Source organism: Macaca nemestrina, chromosome 4 (assembly GCF_043159975.1).
Source record: "Macaca nemestrina isolate mMacNem1 chromosome 4, mMacNem.hap1, whole genome shotgun sequence".
Classification (NCBI taxonomy): Eukaryota; Metazoa; Chordata; class Mammalia; order Primates; family Cercopithecidae; genus Macaca; species Macaca nemestrina.
In genome coordinates, this window is record NC_092128.1 from 142,016,344 (window position 1) to 142,043,374 (window position 27,031).

At 42.2% G+C, this 27,031-nt stretch overlaps 1 long non-coding RNA gene across 1 annotated transcript in view; it reads right to left on the bottom strand.

The window, feature by feature from the left end:
* LOC105466301 (uncharacterized) overlaps positions 1-26,571 on the bottom strand; it is a 51,695-nt gene extending 25,124 nt beyond the window's left edge. Inside the window, exons 1-2 of the long non-coding RNA XR_011621715.1 lie at positions 26,484-26,571; positions 25,436-25,616 (exon numbers count right to left, since the gene is read on the bottom strand). This is a non-coding gene — a long non-coding RNA (uncharacterized lncRNA). The remainder of the gene's footprint in view (positions 1-25,435; positions 25,617-26,483) is intronic.
* Between the last annotated feature and the right edge of the window lie 460 nt (positions 26,572-27,031).

Below are 27,031 nucleotides of genomic sequence, written 5' to 3' on the forward strand. Positions count from 1 at the left end.
TTGCAGTTTTGATAATGAGATCTTTAGAGAAAAAGCCTGTGAGGAAAGGCATACCCATGAGTGCTAGGCTGCCAATACTAAAGGGAATAGGAAGTAAGGGGTAAAGTCTTAAATAGTCCTCCTGTTTTTCGGATATCTTGTTCATCGTTGAGGTTATGGATGATGGATCCTGAACATATAAATAATATAGCTTTAAAAAAGGCATGGGTGCAGATGTGTAGGAATGCTAGGTGTGGTTGTTTCATGCCAATTGTGACTATTATAAGGCCTAGTTGCCTTGAGGTGGAGAATGCTACAATTTTGTTGATCACATTTTGTGTTAGAGCACAAATTGCTGGAAATAAGGTGGTAGTATCCCCTAAATACACTGTAAGGGTTTGGATTAATATATTATTTTCTATTAAGGGGTGGAATGGATAAGCAGGAAAATTCCTGCTACAACTATAGCACTAGAGTGGAGTAGGGCTGAGACTGGGGTTGGGCCTTCCATGGTGGAAGGAAGTCGGGGTAGAGGCCAAATTGAGCTGACTTTCCCACTGCTGCTAAGAGAAGGCCAATTAAGGGAAGAAGATCGGGGGTAGGATTTAGGATAAATGCCCGTTGAGGTTCTCATGTATTGGAGAATGAGAGGAATCATGCTATAACTAAAATAGCGGTTTTAGTTATAGCGGTTATACAGAATCACTTGGAGGGCTGCTGTATTAGCATCTGCTCGGCTAGTCATCAACCAGTTAGTAAAACAGACATAATTCCTATGCCTTCTCATCCGATAAAAAGTTGAAAAAGGTTGTTGTTGGTAACAAGAATTAATATTGTGGTGAGGAAAATAAATATTTGAAAAATTGATTAATGTTAGGATCTTATTTTATATATCAAGAATTGTATAACAGATCAGGTGACAAATAGTGCTACTGGGATAAATTTTATGGAGAAGTAGTCTAGTTTGAAGTTTAGTGAGAGTTTAAGGGTTTGGACTATTATTCAATATCAGTTTGAGATGATGGCTTCTTGGTCTATATACATAAATGTGAGAATGAGGCTAACGGTGAAGGTGAACGCGATAGATATTTTTACATAATATGGATATAAGTTCTTGTGAGGGTAATAATTGGTAAGGTTAAGGAGACTAAGGTTATTATAGTAATGGAAAAATACGTGATTATTACTTTTATTTGGAGTTGCACCAATATTTTTAGTTCCAAAGACCAATGGATAGTTCTTATCCTCTAAAACTTGAGAAAGCCATGTTGTTAGGCATGTGGGCAGGAGTTAGCAGTCCTTGAATACTTTCTCAGTAAATAAGAAGTTGCAGACTTCTATTACTAGACACATAATCTAATGTTTTGATTAAACTATATTTACAGGGTATAAAACCTATAGTAATCTTAGGGTTTAGGGACGATAGAATAGGTGCAAGGTGTATGAGTATTAGTATATTTTCTCGTATAGAGGAAGGTTTAATGCTATTAATGTAACGTGTAAGTGTTCCTTGTTGTATTGTGATAAGTATGTACAGGGAACAAAGGGCTGTGATTAATATTAAGTTTTATAAGCATAATGGTGATGTTTGATCAGGAGAATGAAGCCACCATTACAAAGAGTTATTCCATTAGATTAATGGTGTGGGGGTAAGGCAAGGTTAGTAAGATTTGCTCTAAGTCATCAAAAGGCTGTTAGTGGGAGTAGTGTTTGAAGCCCTCGAGAGAGTAAAATGATTTGGCTATGGATTTGCTCATAGTTTGAATTTGCTAGGCAAAGCAGTAAGGACGAAGGAAGTCCATGGGCAATTATGAGGGTAATAGCACCCGTAAAGCTTCAGGGGGTTTGAATGTGGATAGCCATAATAACAAGTGCTGTATGACTTACAGAAGAATATGCAATAAGTGATTTTAGATCAGTTTGTCGTAGACAAATAGAGCTTATCATAACTATCCCTCATAAAGATAACACGAGGAAGGGGTAGGCTGTATACTCTGTCAGGGGGCTGAGGATAAAGGTAAGCCGTATTATGCCCTAGCCGCCAGGTTTTAGGAGAACCGCTGTAAGTACTATTGAGCCTGCAATAGGGGCTTCTACGTGGGCTTAAGGAAGTCATAGGTGAAGTCCGTATAGGGGTATTTTTGCTATAAAACCCATAATACATGCTAATCATATAAGGTTATTGGCTCAGGAGATTAATAGTTCTTGGGTGTTAAATATTATTGTCACGTTCAGTGAACCTAAGGTATTTTGAGTGTGAATAAGTATAATAAGTAGGGGGAGAGATCCCACTCGTGTATCAAATAAGATATATAAGCTTGCATTGAGGCATTCTGGTTGGTTACCCCAGGGGGTGATAATAATTAAGGCAGCGATAATTGTACCTTCAAGGAGAATGTAAAATATAATTAGTTCTGTGGCTGCGAATGCCATAATTATAAAAAAAAATTGTAGGGAAATCAGTATGGAAATATGGAGCTTTTTCCATGAGGGTGACTGATTGGAGAGGTGGTACTGGCTTGCTGTAATTATAAGAGGTAGTAGTCAGGCTGTTAATATTAGAAGGGGTGATTTCAGCAGATCAGAAGAGAAAGTTAATGAGAAGTTGAATAGATCGTCATTGAATTAATTAAAAAATAATAGGGCAATGAAGCTGATGATTAGACTGTGAATAGTCATATTGATTCAGATTTTAGAATTTTTAGAGAATCATGTTATTAGTAGCATTATAATTGTTGGAATACTAATTTTTAGCATTGAAGTAAATTTAGGTTATATACATAGTCTAGGCTATAGGTGTTGGAGATTGAAACTAGTAAGGCAAGGCCCACTGTGGCTTCACAGGCAGCAAGTACTAGGAGGGTAATTGGTATTATGAATGCTAGGGTGAAATGTATATTTAAAGTTATGAGTATTTATGATTAATAATGATAATATTCCTTCTAGGCATAGTAGGGATATCGGGTGGGATCAACAGATTAATATCGCCAGAAGTAGTACGGTATATGCTAATATGATATTGATATAAATAGAGGGCATTTGGTAAATATGTTGTATCATAAGCTAATGAGTTGAAATCATTTATTTTGGCTTAAACTATCTGCCAATTCAGTTCAATCTAATCCTTTTTGAGTTCATTCATAAGTTAACCCTAGGACTAAAATGATAATTAGTATAAGGGCTGTGCTGATTATTAGTGTCAGATTGCTTGTTTGAAGGGCTCATGGCAAGAGTAGTAAGTAGTAGGGCGATTTCTAAGTCAAATAGGAGGAATGTGATGGCTACTAGAAAAAACTTTATGGAGAAGAGAATGCGGGTAGAGGATAACGGGTCAAATCTGCATTCGTAGGGGCTGGATTTTTTAATATAAATATTAAGTTGCGGGAGCCAAAATGTAATAACTATCAGTGATAGGGCTAATAGGGTGTTGATTACTAGGGCTAGTATTAGGTTAATTACTCATTTTCAGATGTTGTCCAAACTAATTGATTGGAAGTCAGTGGTACTGTTTATACTAAAAGAGTAAGATCCTCATCGGTAAATAGAAATATACAAAAATAGTCATACTGCATCTATAAAGTGTCAGTATCAGGTGGCGTCTTCAAAGCCAAAGTGATGGCTAGATGTAAAGTGGTATTTTAATTGGCAGAGGAGACAGATAGTGAGGAATGTTGATCCATTAATGCTGTGAAGTCCTTGAAAACCTATAGCTATAAAGAATGTTGAGCCATAAATTCCAGCAGAAATAGCAGAGAGCCTCAAAGTATTCTGAGACTTGCAGGAGGGTGAAGTAAATGCCTAAGGCAATTGTGGTAAGTAGTGCTTGAATTGTTTTCAATTATTTTCTATTAGGCTGTGATGGGCTCGAGTAATTGAAACCCCTGATGCTAGTAATACAGATGTATTCAGGAGGGGTGCTTCCAGAGGGTCGAGGGGAGAAATGCCTGTTGGGGGTCAATGTCTTCCTAGTTCTGGTGTTGGGGCTAGACTAGAATGGCAGAATGCCCAGAAGAATCTAGCAAATAAAAATAATTCTGAGATAATAAATAGGACTATTCTACATCAGAGGCCTTTTTGGACAATTGTTGTATGGTGGCCTTGAAATGTACTTTCCCAGATAATATCACATCACCATTGATATATACTCAGTGTATTGGTTAGTAGGCCTAAGGTTAAAAGAGTAATAGAGTTAATGTGAAATCATGTAGCTAAGCCGGATGTTATTAGGAGAGTTGGGAGAGCCCCTATTAATGGCCAAGGACTGAGTGTGATGAAATGATAGGCGTGTGTTTGGTGGGTCATTATGTGTTGTCATATAAATAAAGGCTTACTAATAGCCTAAAGGCACAAGCTTAGATGAGGGCGACAGCAAATTCGAGAGTGGTCAATAGAATTAGAATAATAAGGGTGATCGAAGCTGTGGGATGGTTAATAGTTGATAATAGTGTGGCTCCTCCAATTAAGTATATAAGTAAGTGGTCGGCTATAATGCTGGCTGTTAAACGTCCAGCTGATGCCATTGGTTGTGTAAGTAGACTAATGGTTTCGATGATTACTAGTATAGGGGTAAGTGGAATGTGTGTGCCTGGTGGTAGGAGGTAAGCTAAAGAGTTTTTAGTTTTAAAGTGGAAGCCTGTGATTACTGTGCCTGCTCATAAGGGGATTACTATACCGAGATTTATTGATAGTCGAGCAGTTGGTGTAAATGAGTGGGGTAGAAGCCCAAGGAGATTGATTAAGGCAATAAAGAGAATTAGGGATATTAGTATAAGGGATCAAGTTCATCCTTTAATATTATGTATGATTATTTGGTTGAGAACAAGTTGAACTAGTCATTGTTGAATAGAAATCAATCGGTTATTGATTAGATAGTTGGAGGTTGGAAGGAGTGTGGTGGGAAACAAGATGATTAGTGCTGCTGTAGGTAAACCAAGAATTGTCGGGGCAGTAAGTGAGGTGAACAGATTTTCATTCATTTTACTTCTCAAGGGTAGTCACGTTTTTGTGTTTTAATTATTTTTGGTGTAGGGGGTGTATGGTAAATGAACTTTGATAGTTTTAATTGGATAATGGAGAATAAAGTTATGATTGTTGATATAATAATGATAGGTCATGTGGAAATATCTAGTTGAGGCATTCACTGTAAAGAGGTGTGAATTCTCTCAATCTTTAACTGAAAAGGTTAACACTGGGGTAGCTTTACAGTGATATTATAGTGCAGATATAGACCAAGTTTTGAAAGTTTTTAATGGGACTAATTCTAGAATAATAGGTGTAAAACTGTGGTTAGAGCCACAAATTTCTGAGCATTGTCTGTAGTAGAGGCCTGGTCATGTAGCGGTTAAGGCAGATTCATTTAAGCGTCCAGGGATTGCATCTATTCCCTCATTATTTAACCCTAATGAGGGAATAGATTATGAGTGCACGACGGTGTACACGTTGGGATAATCGGAGTAACTTCGAGGCATACCATATAGGCTGAGGAAATGCTGCAGGAAAAAAGTTAAATTGACACCTATATATATGATGGCAAAGTGAATTTTAGCATACATTTGATTAAGTGTATAACCTGAAAATAGGGGGAATCAGTAGACAAAGCCACCTATAATAGCAAATACGGCTCCTATTGATAAAACATAATGGAAATGGGCTGTGACGTCATATGTATCATGTAAAACAATATCTAGCAATGAATTTGCTAGTGCAATGCCGGTTAGACCTCCTACTGTAAAAAGAAAAATAAACCCTAGGGCTCAGAGTATTGCAGGAGATCATTTGATGTTACCAATGTGTAGTGTAGCTAATCAGCTAAAGACTTTGACACCAGTAGGAATAGCAATAATTATAGTAGCAGAGGTGAAGTATGCTTGTGTATGTACATCTGTTCCTACTGTAAATATGTGGTGAGCCCATACATAATCCCTAAGAAGCCAGTTGATGCTATGGCTCATGCTATGCCCATACACCCAAATGGCTTTTTTCCAGAGTAGTATGTTACGATATGGGAAATTATCCTGAAGCCTGGCAGGATGAGGATATAGACTTCAGGCTGACCAAAGAATCAGAATAAGTGCTAATATGCGATAGGATCACCTCCACCAGCTGGGTCAAAAAAAGTAGTATTAAGATTGCGGTCAGTTCGGGCGGATCACGAGGTCAGGATATCGAGACCATCCTGGCTAACACAGTGAAACCCCGTCTCTACTAAAAATACAAAAAAATAGCCGGGCGAGGTGGCGGGCGCCTGTAGTCCCAGCTACTCGGGAGGCTAAGGCAGGAGAATGGCGCAAACCCGGGAGGCGGAGCTTGCAGTGAGCTGAGATCCAGCCACTGCACTCCAGCCTGGGTGACGGAGCCAGACTCCGTCTCAAAAAAAAAAAAAAAAAAAAAAAAGAAGATTGCGGTCAGTTAACAGTAGAATAATGCTGGCGGCTAGGACTGGGAGAGAAAGGAGTCAGAGAACTGCTGTAATTAGGACTGATCAGACAAAAAGGGGTGTGTGACTCTGGGACATAGCTGGAGGTTTTATATTAATAATTGTAGTGATAAAGTTAATGGCTCCTAAAATAGAAGAGACACCTGCCAAATGGAGTGAGAAGATGGTTAAATCTACAGAGACTCTTGCATGTGTTAGGTTTCCTGCTAAGGAGGAGGGGGTAGAGTGTTCTGCTGGTTCCAGCGCCAGCCTTTATTATAGTGGATACAAGTAATAGTAGGAAAGAGGGTGAGCGTGGTCAGAAACTCATATTATTTATCTGGGGAAATGCTAGGATAGGAGTGCAGTGGCACAATCTCAGCTCTCTGCAATCTCCTGGGTTCTTATTTTCCTGATTACACTTAGTTGTCTGTGTTCCCATGTTACATATGGAGCATAATTGAGATGGTTATTTTGATTTTTGTTTCAGATAATTCTCCTGGCTCAGCCTCCTGAGTAGCTGGGATTACAGGTGTGTGCCACCATGCCTGGCCAACTTTTGTATTTTTAGTAGAGATGGGATTTTACCATGTTGGTTAGGCTGGTATTGAACTCCCAACCTCATGTGATCTGCCTGCCTTGGCCTCCCAAAGTGCTGGGATAACAGGCATGAGCCACCTGCCCAGCCTAGAATGTTTTTATCTTGTTAAACTAATACACAATCCATGTGAATCCTATTTCCCATTACCTGGCCCTTTCCAAACATTATTCTGTTTTCTCTTTTTAGTAGTGTAACTACTTTAGATATCCCATATAAGCAGATTCATACAGTATTTGTCTTATTTTTGGCTGGCTCATTAAATTTAACATAATGTCATCAGGATTTATGTTTATGGTAGATGTTAGGAGATTTCTTGTTGTTCTTTTTTTTAAGCTGAGTAATATTCCATTATTTTTATATTCCAAATTATATTTATCCATTTATTTGGTCAGGGAAGTTTGGGTTGCTTTTACCTATTGACTTTTGTGAATAATGCCACAACAAATGGTGTTAATAACTCATTTGACCATACATGTGAGAGTTTTTATCTGTGCTGCGTTCTGTTTTCTTGGTGTAGGGTTTTACTTTTATGCCAGTACCAAAGTGTTTTGATTACCCTACCTTTGTTTTATATTTTGAAACCATAAAGCATGATGCCTCCAATATTGTTTTCCTTTTTTAAGTAGTCAGGAACTTTGTGGTTTCTTGATATTCCACATGATTTGGGGGTTGTTTTCCTGTATTTTGAAAAGTGAAATTTGGAATTTGAAAGGGATTGCATTGAATGTGTAGACAGATCACTTTGGTCAGCATGGCCATCTTCACAGGATTAAGTCTTCCGACCTTTGAACAAGAGCATGCTTAAGAGTGTATTGTTTAATTTTCATATTTTGTGAAATTTTTTGGTTTTCCTTCTGTTAGTGATTTTTAGTTTCATTCAATTCTGGCCAAAAATAATAGTATGTAATATTCAAGTTTAAAAAATGGATTAAGACTTGTTTTGTGAAATAACAGATGTTGTATCCAGCAGAATTTTCTTATGAGCTATTGAAAATATTGTGGATTCTGCTGTTGTGTGGTGTGTTCCATATGTCTCTTAGGTATAATTGCTTTACATTGCTTTCAAGTCTTTTCTTCCCCTATTAATGTTCTGTCATGCTTTATTATTCATTACTGAAAGTATTGAAGTACTCTCCCACTGTTACATCACTTCATTTGTGTCAATGCTTGCTTTATATATTTAGCATCCATGATAGGAGATATAAATAGGTTCCCAGTGAATGAGCCATTTTATTATAATTTAATGTCCTTGTTTGTCTCTTGTGAGTTTTGACTTAAACTATATTTTATAAAATATGGCAGCTTTTGACTTAATATAATTTGTTCTCTGCTTCTCATTTGGTTAACATTTGCATGGAATGTCTTTTTCCATCTTTCAGTCTATTTTCATCATTAGATCTGAGGTGAGTCTCTGGGAGAAATGACATAGGTGGATTTTGGTTTCTAAATTAAAAATAATCCCTTTATTTAACATTTTCCTTTTGATTGGGAAGTTTAGTCCATGAATATTTTGATACTTTTCTGAAAGGAAATGATTTACAATTACCATTTTATTGTTTTATTTGACTCTTGTAGCTATTTTGTCTGTATTTACTTTGTATTTCTTTGTGTCTTGTTGATATTTGCAGTGACATGCTTTGCTTTTTTTATTTTCTGTTGCATATCTGCATTTTTTTATGGTTACCAATTACATAAAATCTCTTAAATAAGTTACAACTCTATATTTTAAACTGGTAACAACTTGCACTCAGTTGCCTACAAAAATTCTTGCTCATTACATCTGCCCTTAACTTATGACATCACTAAGTATATCATCTACTAATGAGTATTTTAATTTTCATGATGTCTTTCCAATTTTAAAGCACAATTGTTTTCTGCTTAATTATTGTAATACTACAAAGTTTTATTTTTGTGTGTGTGCATATCTTTCCCAGAGAGTTGTGTATGTTTATATGACTTGGTTTGTTTTCTATCATTTTAAATTTTCAATGGGAAAGACTTCTTTTTTCATTTCTTGCAGGTGATGTACTGGTGATGTACTTACTCAGCATTTAGTTATCTTGGAAAATCTTTATTTTTAAAATTTTGTGGGACAGTTTTGCTGAAAGTTTTTGTTCCTTCAGGACTTGGACTATATAACCCAACTCCCCTCTTGTCTGCAGGGTTTTTGTTCAAAAATTCACTGGTAATCTTGCAGGAGCAGCATACAGATGATACATCTCTTGACTTTCTGCATTCAAGATTCTCTTCTTTTCTGTGGCTTTCAAAACTTTGCTTATATTGTGCCTTGTTATGGGTCTCTTTATCCAAGTTGAAGTTTGTTGAGCTTCAGTTTTTAATATTTTTTCATACATTGGATAATTTCTCAGTCATGTTTTGTATATTTGTGCTCTACAATTTCTTTCCTTCGGTCATTTTGTTGATATTCTTATTTTCCTGATTACACTTAGTTTTCTGTGTTCCCATGTTAGACATTGAGCATAATTGAGATGGTTATCTTGATTTTTAAAGATAATTTATACATGTTCATTTCTTTAGGGTTGATTTCTGCATACTTGTTTCTTTGATTGGGCCATGTTAGTCTGATGCTTTATATATATTGTAACATTTAGTTGAGATGTGTACATTAAATAAAAAGCCATCTGTCAGTCTGTGTAAAGTGACTTTCAACCCTGAAGTATCTTACACCAGTTTACCAGACTAGATATTGAAAATTTCTCAAACCTGTTCTTTAGATGTCTCTTCCTTAGATTTGCGTTCCATTTATTGAGTTATGTGGGTTTGCCCATGTTTCTGCTGAAGAGCCTGTAATAAGTTGATACACCTGCTTTTTCTGTGTGGTCCTACAGTCTCTCTGCTGCTGTAACAATCATTTACCTTTGGTCTCACAGACACTAACCTGTCATTCAAAGTATAGCACCATTTCTTTCAGCACTCTGGTTCACAGTAGACAGAAGCCAGTCTTTGGAAAGACCCCTCAAGGCAGAAGTATGGACACATGTGCCACTATTTTTTTTTTTTTCACTTTTGAGAGAGAAGCCAGGAATTGAGAGTTTACACTTAAAGGCATTATTTTATATTGGGGAGGAGGTATGGCTGTGGTGGGTAAATGTAACAGATGTTCTTTTGTCTTCTGTGTGGATTTTGGCATCATTCTCATCTGTGACACTGCAATCTTTTAACTGGGTTTTAGAGCTCTTACAAAGGCATTTTGGTCAATATATTTTTGTTACATTTACATGTCTATTAAGGAATTTGGGCTTGTGGTATTATGCCATTTTATTGTGCTTGGCATAATTTTATATTTTGTATTTGTAAAGTATATTCACCTGAGCCTAATAAGTGGTATAGTTTATTTTTATTCCTTTTAGCTGTGTCCTCTCATTTTACTCCAGAACTTTTGCCTGGGCAGAGCATAAAACATTTATTCCCAAAAGTGATACTGAGAAGATATGAAAGCTATGGCATTGAAGAGTTAAACTTAAAAGACCTGAAAAGTGTGGGTTAGTGTAAGGGACAGAAAAAAAGTTATAATGGACTTAACCAATGTTAATCTTTCAATGTGATGAATGTGGCAAAGCCTTTAACTGGTGCTCAATTTTACTCAACATAAGGGAATTCATACAGGAGAAAAACCATACAAATGTGAGGAATGTGGCAAAGCCTTTAACTGGTTCTCAAACCTTACTCAAAATAAGAGAATTCGCACCCTAGAGAAACCCTACAAATGTGAAGAATGTGGCAAAGCCTTTAACCAGAGCTCACACCTTATGGACATAAGAGAATTCATGCTGTAGAGCAACCTTACACATGTGAAGAATGTGCCAAAGACTTTCAACCAGGGCTCACCTCTCACTGGACACAAGAGAGCTCATACTGGAAGGAAACCCTGCACATGTGAAGAATATGGCAAACCTTTCAACTAGTTCTCATACTTTTCTCAACATAAGAGAATTCATACTGGTGAGAAACTGTACAACCGGTGAGAAACTGTACAACCATGAAGAATGTGAAAAAGCTTTTGTGCATGGCTGAATCCTTACTAAAAATAAGAGAATTCATACTGGAGAGACATGCTACAAATGTGAAGAATGTGGCAAAACCTTTAACCAGAGCTCACATCTTATTGAACACAAGAGAATTCACACTGGAGAGCAACCCTGCAAGTGTGAAAAATGTGGCAAAGCCTTTAACTGGTTCTCAAACCTTACTAAACCTAAGAGAATTCATACTGGAGAGAAACCCTAGAAACGTGAAGAATGTGGTAAGTCTTTGATCAGTGCTCAATCCTTACTGAATATAAGATAATTCACATGATAGAGAACCCTTACAATTGCAAGGAATGTAGCAAAGGTTTTAATTTGTGCTCATTTTACTATAAGTAAATTCATTCTGGAGAGAAACCCTAAACATGTGAAGATGTGGCAAAGTCCAGCCCTCAGGCCTTATACATACATAAAACTATTTGTACTGGAAAAAATCACTACAAGGGTGGGGAATGTGGCCGGGCCTTTAACCAGTTCCAAACCTTTATTGTACATAAGGGAATTCATCATGAACAAAAATCTTATGAATGTAAAAAAATGTAACAAAGCCTTTAACCAGCCCTCAAACCTTAATGAACCTAAGAGATTTTATTTTTAAAACCAATTTTTTTTAAAGATGGAATCTCACTTTTTCAGCCAGGCAGGAGTGCAGTGGCACTATCTCGGCTCACTGCAACCTCTGCCTTCCCAGTTCAATTGATTCTTCTGCCTCAGTCTCCTGAGGAGCTGGGATTACAGGTGCATGTCACCACACTGGCTGGTTTTTGTATTTTTAGTAGAGATGGGGTTTCAACATGTTGGCCAGGCTGGTGTCGAACTCCTGACTTCAGGTGATCCACCTGCCTCAGCTTCCCAAAGCCTAAGAGAATTTGTATTACACCTTACAAGGGATAAAAATGTGACAGAACCTTTAAGCACATCTCAGGCCTTACATAATATCTGATCACTTTCTAGAGACAAACCCTACAACAGCAAAAAATGTGGTAAAACTTTTAACTAGTCTTGAATGCTTGTTATACATAAGATAATTAATACGAAGAGAAACCCTACAATAAGGAATATGACAATGTCTTTAAAAAGTCCTTAAACCTGAATAAATGTAAGATAATTGATATTAGAGAGAACCCCAGCAATTACAGAAGACACATGTGGCAAAGCCTTTAACTGGTTCTCCATCCTTATTAATTATTAATTAAGCAATTTTATACTGGAGAGAAACTCCACATACATAAAAAATGTGATGGAGCATTTAACCACAACTCAATCTTTTCTAAGAAACAAACCATACTGGTGAGAAACTCTGGAAATGTGTTAAATGTGGCAAGGCCTGGAAAGGCCATCGTTGAGACATGAGCTTGGCCTACGGAGGCCACTGAGAGGCAGGAGCTGGGCTTGCAGATGGGAGAGACCGCCACGTGAGAGGCGGAGAAAGGGCCTCTACAGGCCAATGGGAGGCAGGAGCTGGCCCTGGAGGGGCCCACTTGAGGCAGGCAGGCAGGCAGGAACCTGGCCCCAGGAAGCCACTGTGAGGTGACAGCCAGGCCTGGAGAGGCCCCTGGGAGGCAAGTGAGGGGCCCACAGAGTTGGGCCTGTAGGGGCTGCCGGGAGGCAGGCAGGCAGGCAGGCAGGAACATGGCCCTGGGAAACCACTGTGAGGCGAGAGCCAGGCCTGGAGAGGCCCTGGGAGGAAAGAGCGGGGCCCGCAGAGGCTGTTCTCCAGCCAGAGCTGTGTCTGTGCAGGCCACCAGGAGGCAGAAGGTGGGCCTATAGAGCTCTGGCTGGAGAAAGGTTTGGAGCTGGGTCTGCACAGGCCACTGAGAGACAGAAGGAGCAGGGCCTGTGGAAGCTGCCAGAAGGCAGGAGCTTCAGACAGGGGAGGCTGCAGCGAGGTGGAGGCCTGGGTGTGGGACAGTCCGCTGTGAGGCGGAGGCTAGGCCTGTATACAGGCCTTCAGAAGGCAGTATGCTGGGCCCAGAGAGGCCGATTGGAGGTCATGTTCTGGGCCTGAAGAGGCCGCCAAAAGTCAAAAGCGGGACCTGGGAAAGCCGCCAAGAGGCACGAGCTGGGCTGGGCCTAAAGAGGCCATTGGGAGGCAGGAGGAGCTGTGCCTGGAGAGGCTGATGGGAGGAAGTTGTGCACCTGGAGAGGCTGCCAAGAGGCAAAAGCCGGGATGGGGGAGGCCTACTTGAGGACGACTTGGGCCTGTAGAGGCCACCGGGACCCAGGAGCTGGCCCCGGAGAGGCCGACTTGAGGGGAACTTGGGCCTGCAGAGGCTGCCGGGAGGAAGAGCCGGCCCGGAGAGGCCGACTGGAGGAAGTGCTGGGCCTGGAGAGGATGCAAAGCAGCAAATGCTGGGCCTGGAAAGGCCGCCATCGAGGCATGAGCTTGGCCTACAGAGGCCACTGGGAGGCAAGAGCTGGGACTGCAGAGTCCACCAAAGGACAGAAGCTTGGCCCGAGGGGTCCGCGGTGAGGCAAGATGCAGGCCCGGAGAGTGCCCAGTCGGAGGTAGAGTCTGGGCCTAGAGAGGCAACCCACAGGCAGGGGCTAGGCCTGGAGAGCCACGAGAGGCATCAGTCGGGCCCCAGTGGGCCAGCGTGAGGGAGGACGTCGGCCCAGAGAGGCCAGTGTGAGGCAGGAGTTCATACCTCTGGGCCGGCCGCGAGAGGCATGAGTTAGGCCGAAACAGGCCACGGTGTGGGAGGAGCTGGGCCTGTTGAGGCTGCTGGGACGCAGGCAGGCAGGAACCTGGCCTCGGGAAGCCACCGGGAGGCGAGAGCCGGGCTTGGATAGGCCCCTGGGAGGCCAGCATGGGGCCCGCAGAGGCTGTTCTCCAGCCAGAGCTGGGTCTGTGCACGCCACCGGGAAGCAGAAGGTGAGCCTACAAAGGCTTTCTCAGCTCTGGCTGAGAAAGGTTTGGGCCTACAAAGGCTGGCAGGAGCTGGGCAGGAGCTAAGCCCACAAAGTTTGCTTGTTGCGAGGCGGCATTCGGGCCTGTTGATGCAGCCAGGAGCAAGGGGAAGGGCTGGGCCTGGAGAGGCCGCCACAAGGGAGGCCGAGAATGGGCCTCTACAGGTCTGGAGAGGCCACCAAAAGCGGACAAACTGGGCCCGGAAAGGCCATTGTGAGGGGTGAGCTGGGCCTGAGGAGGCCATCGGGAGGCAGGAACGGGCCCTATTGAAGCCGCCGGAAGGCAGGAGCTTTGGACTGGGGAGGCCGCAGTGAGGCTGCAGCCTAGGTGTGGGAGAGTGCACTGTGAGGCAGAAGCTAAGCCTGTACACGGGCCTTCGGGAGGCAGGAGGCTGAACCTGGAGAGGCTGACAGGAGGTCAAGTTTGGGGCCTGAAGAGGCCACCAAGAGTCAAAAGTGGGGCCTGGGAAGGCCGCCAAGAGGCACGAACTGGGCTGGGCATAAAGAGGCCATCGGGAGGCAGGAGGAGCTAGGCCTGGAGTGGCTGATGGAAGTTGTGCACCTGGAGAGGCTGCCGAGAGGCAAGAGCTGGGCCGGGGGAAGCTGACTTGAGTATGACTTGGGCCTGCAGAGGCCACCGGGAGGAAGAGCCAGGCCCGGAGAGGCCTGCTGGAGGTCAGGTTCTGGGCCTGAAGAGGCCACCAAAAGCAAAAGTGGGGCCTGGGAAGGGCACCATCAAGGCATGAGCTTGGCCTACAGTGGCCACTGGGAGGCAAGAGCTGGGCCTGCAGAGCCCCCCGAAGGGCAGGAGGTTGGCCCAAAGGGGCCACGGCGAGGCAAGAGGTGGGCCCAGAGAGGGCCCACTGCGAGGTAGAGGCTGGGACTGAAGAGCCTGCCCACATGCAGGGGCTGGGCCTGGAGAGGCCACGAGAGACATGAGCTGGGCCCCAGTGGGCTGGCGTGAGGGAGGACCTCGAACCAGAGAGGCCAGTGTGAGGTAGGAGCTCCCACCTCTGGGCGGGACACGAGAGGCATGAGCTGGGCTGAAACAGGCCAGGAGGAGCTGGGCCTGTTGAGCGGCATGAGCTGGGCCCGGAAAGGCTGTTGTGAGGCGTGAACTTGGCCTGAAGAGGCATCGGGATATTATTCATCCATAGAAGGAAAGATATATTGATATTTCACACATTATGACATAAGGAAGTTTGAAAACGTGCTAAGAGGGAAAAAAGCCTCAAAAGATCACACATTGTACAAGTCTGTTTGTCCAGGTTAGGCAAATCTATAGTGACAAAAAATGAATCAATGGTTGCCTAAGCCTGGGGGCCAAGGCAGGTGTGGGGAGTAGAACGTAGTGGCTAAGGGGTTTGGATTTCTCTGTAGGGTAATGAAAGATTCTAAGAGTGACTGTGGCTCACAGTTCTGCAGACTATATAAGTAGCATGGTTCCAGGCCAGGCACAGGGGCCCACACCTGTAACCCCAGCACATTGAGACATTGAGGCAAAAGGTTTGCTTGAGCCCAGAAGTTTGAAACAAGCCTGGGAAACATGGTGAGACCTTGTCTCTATTAAAAATTAAAAAATTAGCCAGGTATGATGGTACACTAATACATGCCTGGGGTCCCAGCTACTTTGGAGGCCAGGGTAAAAAGACTTGGGAAAGTGCTAGGATTACAGGAAGGAGCACCACATCTGGCCAGTTTATTTTCTATTACTGGCTCAATGTAAAGGCTGCGTCTCAGGAACAGCCAATGAAAGAGACGCACAGGGTAAGGTAAGTGGGGAGGGGCACTTCCATGCCCTCTGTTGGGCACGCTATCCTCCCAGCACCTCCTTATGTTCAGCATCTCAGAAGTTCTCCAAACTCTATTGTTTAGGGATTTTATGGAGTCATGATAAAATCATTGGCCATTGGTGGTTAAGTCAATTTCCAGCCCCTTTTGCTTCCTGGAGTTCAGCTGGTGAGGCTGAAAGTTCCAAGCCTCAAAAAATATGGTTGGAGCCGGACGTAAGGTCTCAGCCTGTAATCCCAGAACTTTGGGAGGCCAAGGTGGATGGATCACTTGAGGTCAGGGGTTCAAGACCAGCCTGACCAACATGGTGTAACCCTGTCTCTAGTAAAAAACAAAACCTAGCTGGGCATGGTGGCGGGAGCCTGTATGTAGTCCCAGCTACTCAGAAGGCTGAGTCAGGAGAATCATTTCAACCCAGGAGGTGGAAGTTTCAGTGAGCCAAGATTGTGACAACATACTCCAGCTTGGGTGACAGCGAGACTGTGTCTCAAAAAAAAAAAAAAAAAGAAAAGAAAAAGAAAAAAAAAATTAGCCAAGTGTCTCAGCTCATAGGGAGGCCAAGGCAGGAGGATTGTTTTAGTCTGAGAGGTTGAGGTTGCTGTGAGCTGTAATTGCACCACTGTACTTTATCCTGGGCAATAGAGCAAGACCCTCTTTCAAAAAGAAGAAAAAAATAAGCATGATGGGAATGGGGACAGATGGCAATGTTAAGTAGAGTGGTCAGGGTTGGCCTCATCAGTGAAAATTGAGCAAAAGTTTGAAGCAGGTGATGGAGCTGGCCAAGGTGCTGAGGGAAGAGCATTGTAGGTTGAATCAACAGGATTAATGCGTTGAGAGGAAACTCCCCGGTGTGCCTGAGGCTCTGGAAGGAGGCCAGTGGAGCAAAGAGATAGAGGGAGATAAGTAGGGGAAGAGCCAGGGAGTTGCTGGGCTGGGATCAGTACAGATCGTGTAAGCCCTGGGAGGTTATTGCTGGAGCTTTTACTTTTACTCTGACTAAAATGAGAACTGCAGGGTGGTTCAGAGCAGAGAGGCAACATGATCTGTCTCCTGATTTAAAAGCACCCCCTGGCTGCTGAGTTGAGAAAGACTGTGGGAAGATTTGGGTAGAAGCATGAGGGTCAAGTTGTGGCAACATCCAGGTGGGAGATGGTAGTGGTCCTGACCAGGGTCATCGTGGTGGTGAGAGATGGTCAGAGCCTGGATGCATGTTGAAGTCAGTCAACAGGATTTCCTGACAGACTGGATGTGAACTGCGAGAGAAGGCAGGAGTCAAGGTTGAGTTTGATCCTAATTGAATTATTAGGTAATTAAAAAAACAACATCACTGCCTTTCCCAGTCCTACCAACTAATGGTTGCAAGATTAAAGAAATATCAAGTCAGGCCAGATGCAGTGGCTCACACCTATAGTTCCAACAGCTTGAGAAGCAGAGATGGGAGTACGTTTTAAGGCCATGAGTTCAAGAGCAGCCTGGGCAACATAGCAAGACCTCCTCTCTACAAAAATAAATTTGATAAAATAAAATAAATATAGCTGGACATGGTGGTGTGTACCTATGGCCTCAGTTACTCAGGAGGCCAGGTAGACAGATCTTTTGAAGCTAGAAGTTTGAGGCCAGCTTGGGAAACATAGCAAGACTTCTCGCTTTTACAGGGCTCATGCTGCCTTTTCTTTGTTTATATCTTGCTTGGATGGAGACATGATGACAGGAGCTCCCTCCGTCACCGTGCACCAGAAACGAAAGTGAGAAGATGCACAGGGAAGCCAGTCTTACCACGTTTGAGCAACTAAACCACTGTCAGCCTCAGCCTACCTGCACAATTACTTTTATATGAGAAAAACAGGCATCTCCCTATTTGGAAAACCACAACTGGGTTGCAGTAGCAAACAATACTCAAGTTATTCCTGGTAACATTGTTCCTACAGCCCTAATCTGTCTGAAAAAAAGAAAAGAAAAGAAAAAAAAAAAGAATGATCCTAATGCAGTTATTTCCTCTTGCATTCATGAGGAGATGGAAGAAATACCCATATTGGATGGTTGGTTGGGAATTGTCTTTGGTATTGTATGAAGTATTTTAATATTGTAAACATGAAAAGATGAGAATCCTAGAGACTCCATGGACATGGAGAAAAGAAAGTACATTAGAGGATGTTGTAGGAAATACTTTCATTCCAGGCACTGCTGTTTACCCCTAAACTTTCTTTCCTTAAAAGAACAGAAAAAACAAAGAGGACAAAAGATCAAAAAACATTCCATGTGACCCTCTCCACTCTTGTTTCTTGTAATAAAGGAAAAGCATTTTAGGGACTTTCTTGAGTGCAGTTTATGATGTGATCCAAGTTATTTATTTTCTGTTAATGATTTTCAAAATTTTAATTAAAAACATTCAGAAATTTACCTTTATCAAAGGCAACTGCTCACAGATAAAACTAGTTTGGTTAACTTCATCTGTATAAACACATAGCTAGTGAACTGACATAACTATTAAACTTAAGAATCAATGGAAACATGCCAAGGACTGGCCCTTACCTTTCACAGTGACCTCAATTTCAGGAACTTGTCATCAATTTACAGGTGAGTCATTTGCCATGAGCAAATGAAAAAGAATTTGGAAGCACAGCACAAAGAATTAGAGGAAAAATTATGGACAAGTTCCCTACAATCAAGCAATATCCACTTCATATTGAAGGCATTTTGCTTAGCTTATTGGGCAAATCTGAAGAACAAGCCTAAAAGATAAGTACTTTTAAAAGAAACATTTAACACTTTTTTCTTTTTTTCTTTTTTTTTTTTTTTTTTTTTTGAGACGGAGTCTTGCTCTCTCGCCCAGACTGGAGTGCAGTGGCATGATCTCAGCTGACTGCAATCTTCATCTCCCAGATTCAAGCAATTCTCTGGCCTCAGCCTCCCAAGTAGCTGGGACTACAGGCACACACCACCATGCCTGGCTAATTTCTTCTATTTTTACTACAGAGGGGGTTTCACCACGTTAGCCAGGATGGTCTCAATCTCCTGACCTTGTGATCTGCCTGCCATGGCCTCCCAAAGTGCTGGGATTACAGGCGTAAGCCACTGGACCCGGACCATTTTAACACTTTCAGTCAAAAGGAGAATTACATTATTAGTCAAAATGACCTCTGTGTTCTAAGCAGAAATGACTGAAGGCCATTCCATACAGCAGTGGTCCCTGGTAGCCTTTCCATTCTCATCAAGAGGCAGGGTAGCTGTTCAACAACAGGTGGTTTCTATCATGCAACTAAGCAGTGCTCAATAAGTTCAAGTCATCAGATGCAGAGTAGTCAGGATTTCTGATGAGGGACAGGAAACGTCAACACCACGTATTGAGATAATGGACAGGAATGCCCTGGGAATGCTGTAAGCGCTCCCCACTCCCAATCAACAGAAACACACTTTCTTGCTGAGGCTCCTCAGAATCATTCAAGACAGCAATCCAGGAAACTGCTGTCAACAAATCTACGTATTTGCCACACATGTGTCAGCCAGATTAGAAATACAGAGAGTGGAATGACACTTATCCCAACGCCTCCATTCCTGTCCCATTCTGACACATGAGAAAGCTGAATCCAAGAGAAATGAAGTCGTCTGCTTGGTTTCTTTTTTTTTTTTAATTTTTTATTATTATTATTACACTTTAAGCTCTAGGGTACATGTGCATAATGTGCAGGTTTGTTACGTATCTATACTTGTGCCATGTTGGTGTGCTGCACCCATCAACTCGTCAGCACCCATCAACTCATCATTTACATCAGGTATAACTCCCAATGCAATCCCTCCCCCCTCCTCCCTCCCCATGATAGGCCCTGGTGTGTGATGTTCCCCTTCCCGAGTCCAAGTGATCTCATTGTTCAGTTCCCACCTATGAGTGAGAACATGCGGTGTTTGATTTTCTGTTCTTGTGATAGTTTGCTAAGAATGATGGTTTCCAGCTGCATCCATGTCCCTACAAAGGACACAAACTCATCCTTTCTGATGGCTGCAAAGTATTCCATGGTGTATATGTGCCACATTTTCTTAATCCAGTCTGTCACTGATGGACATTTGGGTTGATTCCAAGTCTTTGCTATTGTGAATAGTGCTGCAATAAACATACGTGTGCATGTGTCTTTATAGCAGCATGATTTATCATCCTTTGGGTATATACCCCGTAATGGGATGGCTGGGTCATATGGTACATCTAGTTCTAGATCCTTGAGGAATCGCCATACTGTTTTCCATAATGGTTGAACTAGTTTACAATCCCACCAATAGTGTAAAAGTGTTCCTATTTCTCCACATCCTCTCCAGCACCTGTTGTTTCCTGACTTTTTAATGATCGCCATTCTAACTGGTGTGAGATGGTATCTCATTGTGGTTTTGATTTGCATTTCTCTGATGGCCAGTGATGATGAGCATTTTTTCATGTGTCTGTTGGCTGTATGAATGTCTTCTTTTGAGAAATGTCTATTCATATCCTTTGCCCACTTTTTGATGGGGTTGTTTTTTTCTTGTAAATTTGTTTGAGTTCTTTGTAGGTTCTGGATATTAGCCCTTTGTCAGATGAGTAGATTGCAAAAATTTTCTCCCATTCTGTAGGTTGCCTGTTCACTCTGATGGTAGTTTCTTTTGCTGTGCAGAAGCTCTTTAGTTTAATGAGATCCCATTTGTCAATTTTGGCTTTTGCTGCCATTGCTTTTGGTGTTTTAGACATGAAGTCTTTGCCCATGCCTATGTCCTGAATGGTACTACCTAGGTTTTCCTCTAGGGTTTTTATGGTATTAGGTCTAACATTTAAGTCTCTAATCCATCTTGAATTAATTTTCGTATAAGGAGTAAGGAAAGGATCCAGTTTCAGCTTTCTACTTATGGCTAGCCAATTTTCCCAGCACCATTTATTAAATAGGGAATCCTTTCCCCATGTCTTGTTTCTCTCAGGTTTGTCAAAGATCAGATGGCTGTAGATGTGTGGTATTATTTCTGAGGACTCTGTTCTGTTCCATTGGTCTATATCTCTGTTTTGGTACCAGTACCATGCTGTTTTGGTTACTGTAGCCTTGTAGTATAGTTTGAAGTCAGGTAGCGTGATGCCTCCAGCTTTGTTCTTTTGACTTAGGATTGTCTTGGAGATGCGGGCCCTTTTTTGGTTCCATATGAACTTTAAAGCAGTTTTTTCCAATTCTGTGAAGAAACTCGTTGGTAGCTTGATAGGGATGGCATTGAATCTATAAATTACTTTGGGCAGTATGGCCATTTTCACGATATTGATTCTTCCTATCCATGAGCATGGTATGTTCTTCCATTTGTTTGTGTCCTCTTTTATTTCACTGAGCAGTGGTTTGTAGTTCTCCTTGAAGAGGTCCTCTACATCCCTTGTAAGTTGGATTCCTAGGTATTTTATTCTCTTTGAAGCAATTGTGAATGGAAGTTCATTCCTGATTTGGCTCTCTGTTTGTCTGTTACTGGTGTATAAGAATGCTTGTGATTTTTGCACATTAATTTTGTATCCTAAGACTTTGCTGAAGTTGCTTCTCAGCTTAAGGAGATTTTGGGCTGAGACAATGGGGTTTTCTAAATATACAATCATGTCATCTGCAAAGAGGGACAATTGGACTTCTTCTTTTCTTAACTGAATACCCTTGATTTCTTTCTCTTGCCTGATTGCCCTAGCCAGAACTTCCAACACTACGTTGAATAGGAGTGGTGAGAGAGGGCATCCCTGTCTTGTGCCAGTTTTCAAAGGGAATTTTTCCAGTTTTTGCCCATTCAGTATGATATTGGCTGTGGGTTTGTCATAAATAGCTCTTATTATTTTGAGGTACGGTCCATCAATACCGAATTTATTGAGCGTTTTTAGCATGAAGGCTGTTGAATTTTGTCAAAAGCCTTTTCTGCATCTATTGAGATAATCATGTGGTTCTTGTCTTTGGTTCTGTTTATATGCTGGATTATGTTTATTGATTTGCGAATGTTGAACCAGCCTTGCATCCCAGGGATGAAGCCCACTTGATCATGGTGGATAAGCTTTTTGATGTGCTGCTGAATCCGGTTTGCCAGTATTTTATTGAGGATTTTTGCATCGATGTTCATCAGGGATATTGGTCTAAAATTCTCTTCTTTTGTTGTGTCTCTGCCAGGCTTTGGTATCAGGATGATGTTGGCCTCATAAAATGAGTTAGGGAGGATTCCCTCTTTTTCTATTGATTGGAATAGTTTCAGAAGGAATGGTACCAGCTCCTCCTTGTACCTCTGGTAGAATTCGGCTGTGAATCCATCTGGTCCTGGACTTTATTTGATTGGTAGGCTATTAATTATTGCCTCAATTTCAGAGCCTGCTATTGGTCTATTCAGGGATTCAACTTCTTCCTGGTTTAGTCTTGGAAGAGTGTAAGTGTCCAGGAAATTATCCATTTCTTCTAGATTTTCTAGTTTATTTGCGTAGAGGTGTTTATAGTATTCTCTGATGGTAGTTTGTATTTCTGTGGGGTCAGTGGTGATACCCCCTTTATCATTTTTTATTGTGTCTATTTGATTCTTCTCTCTTTTCTTCTTTATTAGTCTTGCTAGCGGTCTGTCAATTTTGTTGGTCTTTTCAAAAAACCAACTCCTGGATTCATTGATTTTTTGGAGGGTTTTTTGTGTCTCTATCTCCTTCAGTTCTGCTCTGATCTTAGTTATTTCTTGCCTTCTGCTAGCTTTCGAATGCATTTGCTCTTGCTTCTCTAGTTCTGTTAATTGTGTTGTTAGAGTGTCAATTTTAGACCTTTCCTGCTTTCTCTTCTGGGCATTTAGTGCTATAAATTTCCCTCTACACACTGCTTTAAATGTGTCCCAGAGATTCTGGTATGTTGTATCTTTGTTCTCATTGGTTTCAAAGAACATCTTTATTTCTGCCTTCATTTCGTTATGTACCCAGTAGTCATTCAGGAGCAGGTTGTTCAGTTTCCATGTAGTTGAGCGTTTTGATTTTCTTAGTCCTGAGTTCTAGTTTGATTGCACTGTGGTCTGAGAGACAGTTTGTTATAATTTCTGTTCTTGTACATTTGCTGAGGAGTGCTTTACTTCCAATTATGTGGTCAATTTTGGAATAAGTGTGATGTGGTGCTGAGAAGAATGTATATTCTGTTGATTTGGGGTGGAGAGTTCTATAGACGTCTATTAGGTCTGCTTGCTGCAGAGATGAGTTCAATTCCTGGATATCCTTGTTAACTTTCTGTCTCGTTGATCTGTCTAATGTTGACAGTGGAGTGTTGAAGTCTCCCATTATTATTGTATGGGAGTCTAAGTCTCTTTGTAAGTCTCTAAGGACTTGCTTGATGAATCTGGGTGCTCCTGTATTGGGTGCATATATATTTAGGATAGTTAGCTCTTCCTGTTGAATTGATCCCTTTACCATTATGTAATGGCCTTCTTTGTCTCTTTTGATCTTTGATGGTTTAAAGTCTGTTTTATCAGAGAGTAGTATTGCAACCCCTGCTTTTTTTTGTTCTCCATTTGCTTGGTAAATCTTCCTCCATCCCTTTATTTTGAGCCTATGTATGTCTCTGCGTGTGAGATGGGTCTCCTGAATACAGCAGACTGATGGGTCTTGACTCTTTATCCAGTTTGCCAGTCTGTGTCTTTTAATTGGAGCATTTAGTCCATTTACATTTAAGGTTAAGATTGTTATGTGTGAACTTGATCCTGCCATTATGATATTAACTGGTTATTTTGCTCGTTAGTTGATGCAGTTTCTTCCTAGCCTCGATGGTCTTTACATTTTGGCATGTTTTTGCAATGGCTGGTACCGGTTGTTCCTTTCCATGTTGAGTGCTTCCTTCAGGGTCTCTTGTAAGGCACGCCTAGTGGCAAAATCTCTAAGCATTTGCTTATCTGTAAAGGATTTCATCTCTCCTTAACTTATGAAACTTAGTTTGGCTGGATATGAAATTCTGGGTTTAAAATTCTTTTCTTTAAGAATGTTGAATATTGGCCCCCACTCTCTTCTGGCTTGGAGAGTTTCTGCCGAGAGATCTGCTGTTAGTCTGATGGGCTTCCCTTTGTGAGTAACCCGACCTTTCTCTCTGGCTGCCCTTAAGATTTTTTCCTTCATTTCAACTTTGGTGAATCTGGCAATGATGTGTCTTGGAGTTGCTCTTCTCGAGGAGTATCTTTGTGGCGTTCTCTGTATTTCCTGGATTTGAATGTTGGCCTGCCCTACTAGGTTGGGGAAGTTCTCCTGGATGATATCCTGAAGAGTGTTTTCCAACTTGGTTCCATTTTCCCCCTCACTCCTAGGCACCCCAATCAGACGTAGATTTGGTCTTTTTACATAATCCTATACTTCTTGCAGGCTTTGTTCATTTCTTTTTCTTCTTTTTTCTTTTGGTTTCTCTTCTCACTTCATTTCATTCATTTGATCCTCAATCGCTGATACTCTTTCTTCCAGTTGATCGAGTTGGTTACTGAAGCTTGTGCATTTGTCACGTATTTCTCGTGTCATGGTTTTCATCTCTTTCATTTCGTTTATGACCTTCTCTGCATTAATTACTCTAGCTATCAATTCTTCCACTTTTTTTTCAAGAATTTTAGTTTCTTTGCACTGGGTACGTAATTCCTCCTTTAGCTCTGAGAAGTTTGATGGACTGAAGCCTTCTTCTCTCATCTCGTCAAAGTCATTCTCCATCCAGCTTTGATCCGTTGCTGGCGATGAGCTGCGCTCCTTTGCCGGGGGTGATGCGCTCTTATTTTTTGAATTTCCAGCTTTTCTGCCCTGCTTTTTCCCCATCTTTTTGGTTTTATCTGCCTCTGGTCTTTGATGATGTTGACGTACTGATGGGGTTTTGGTGTAGGTGTCCTTCCTGTTTGATAGTTTTCCTTCTAACAGTCAGGACCCTCAGCTGTAGGTCTGTTGGAGATTGCTTGAGGTCCACTCCAGACCCTGTTTGCCTGGGTATCAGTAGCAGAGGCTGCAGTAGATAGAATATTGCTGAACAGCGAGTGTACCTGTCTGATTCTTGCTTTGGAAGCTTCCTCTCAGGGGTGTACTCCACCCTGTGAGGTGTGGGGTGTCAGACTGCCCCTAGTGGGGGATGTCTCCCAGTTAGGCTACTCAGGGGTCAGGGACCCACTTGAGCAGGCAGTCTGTCCCTTCTCAGATCTCAACCTCTGTGTTGGGAGATCCACTGCTCTCTTCAAAGCTGTCAGAGTCGTTTGCATCTGCAGAGGTTTCTGCTGCTTTTGTTGTTGTTTAGCTGTGCCCTGTCCCCAGAGGTGGAGTCTACAGAGACAGGCAGGTTTCCTTGAGCTGCTGTGAGCTCCACCCACTTCGAGCTTCCCAGCAGCTTTGTTTACCTACTTAAGCCTCAGCAATGGCAGGCGCCCCTCCCCCAGCCTCGCTGCTGCCTTGCAGTTAGATCACAGACTGCTGTGCTAGCAATGAGGCTCCATGGGTGTGGGACACTCCCAGCCAGGTGTGGGATATAATCTCCTGGTGTGCCCGTTTGCTTAAAGCGCAGTATTGGGGTGGGAGTTACCCGATTTTCCAGAGAGAACTTTTGTGTGTCTCAGTTCCCCTGGCTAGGAAAAAGGATTCCCTTCCCCCTTGCGCTTCCCAGGTGAGGCGATGCCTCACCCTGCTTCAGCTCTCGCTGGTCGGGCTGCAGCAGCTGACCAGCACCGATTATCCGGCACTCCCTAGTGAGATGAACCCAGTACCTCAGTTGAAAATGCAGAAATCACCAGTCTTCTGTGTCGCTCGTGCTGGGAGTTGGAGACTGGAGCTGTTCCTATTCGGCCATCTTGCTCCGACCCTCTGCTTGGTTTCAATAGCAAGTGTAGTAGTAGAAATAAACTAAAGCCCAGCTTCAGGGACCTTCCTTTTTTAGGTCCTGAATTTCTGTAATTCATTCAGACATGACCCTTCATTGATATGTTATTAAAGACATACTGTAGGGGAAGGGACTATGAGTCCCTTCATGTTCATATGAAAGAGTGAGACCATTGTCTCCAAAAAATAAAAAACACAAAAATGTTTCAATTTAAAAAAGTGTGATGGTCTTTGGCAATGTTTAAATAAAAAATAAGAGTATCTCTTTCAAATAAGCTGACACTTTCTGAACATATAATAACCAGGGTCACAGAATCACAGAGGCCAGTGAGATTAAAAAGTAACCCTGTGAACCCCAGTGACACATACACCACCAGGAAAATTTCCTGTTCCTGTCCCTCCAACTAATCCACAGCAACATAATGTCAGCAAGTGCCTCCCCTACTTCCAGGCAGCCACGGGGAAAGGGGAGAGCAAAGAAACCATTCCCTATGTCACTGATAAGTGAGGCTCAATGGGAAACATGAGGCACGAGGGACATCCAAAGGTAGGTGACAATTTCATTGTCTCCCTTTTGTCTTCCTGCTTTTTCTGCTATCTTCTGCTCTTCTGCTCTTTTCATGATAAGGAAGGAGGCAGCAATAGCATGTCTACTGTGAAAATGTGGGACTACTCATCAGGCATCATGGAACTTAATGGAGAAGTTTAGACAATCCTGGGAAGCTTTCAGACCTGGTCTCCTAACATGTACAACTAAGTTTTCTAAGGCTCTTGACCAGGCAGTAGACTGTGAACTCCCAGGAGTTCACACAGGTTTTCTAGGGTCTTCACACTGCTAAGTGCAATCATGGCAACTCCTTCATTTCCTTTTTAAACAAGTGTTTTCCCAATTATCCCTTTAAAATTGGGCAGTTTAGGCTGGGCATGGTGACTCACCTGTAATCCCAGTACTTTGGGAGGCTGAGGCGGGTGGATCACTTGAGGTCAGGAGTTTGAGATCAGCCTGGCTGACAGGGTAAAACCCCATCTCTACTAAAAAAAAAACAATAATTAGCTCGACGTGGTGGTGGACACCTGTAATCCCAGCTGCTCGGGAGGCTGAGGCATGAGAATCCCTTGAGCCTAGGAGGCAGAAGTTGCAGTGAGCCAAGATTGTTCCACTGTATTCCAGCCAGGGCGGCAGAGCAAGGCTCCATCTCAAAAAAGAAATTGGGCAGTTTTGAGCCTCTGATATAGTAAGTGAGTGTGCACAACTATTAGTGGCGATGAGCTAATAAACATTAACTAGGCCATGGTGGTTTTTTGAAATTGTGATTGGCTGGGCAAGGTGGCTCATGCCTGAAATCCCAGCTCTTTGTGAGGCTGAGGTGAGTGGATCACAAAAAAAAAAAAAAAAAAAAGGAAAAACTGATAAAACATGTGGGCCCCTAAAATTTAAATGTTATAGGCAAGACTGGGTTAAAATATGTTTAAAACACATCTTC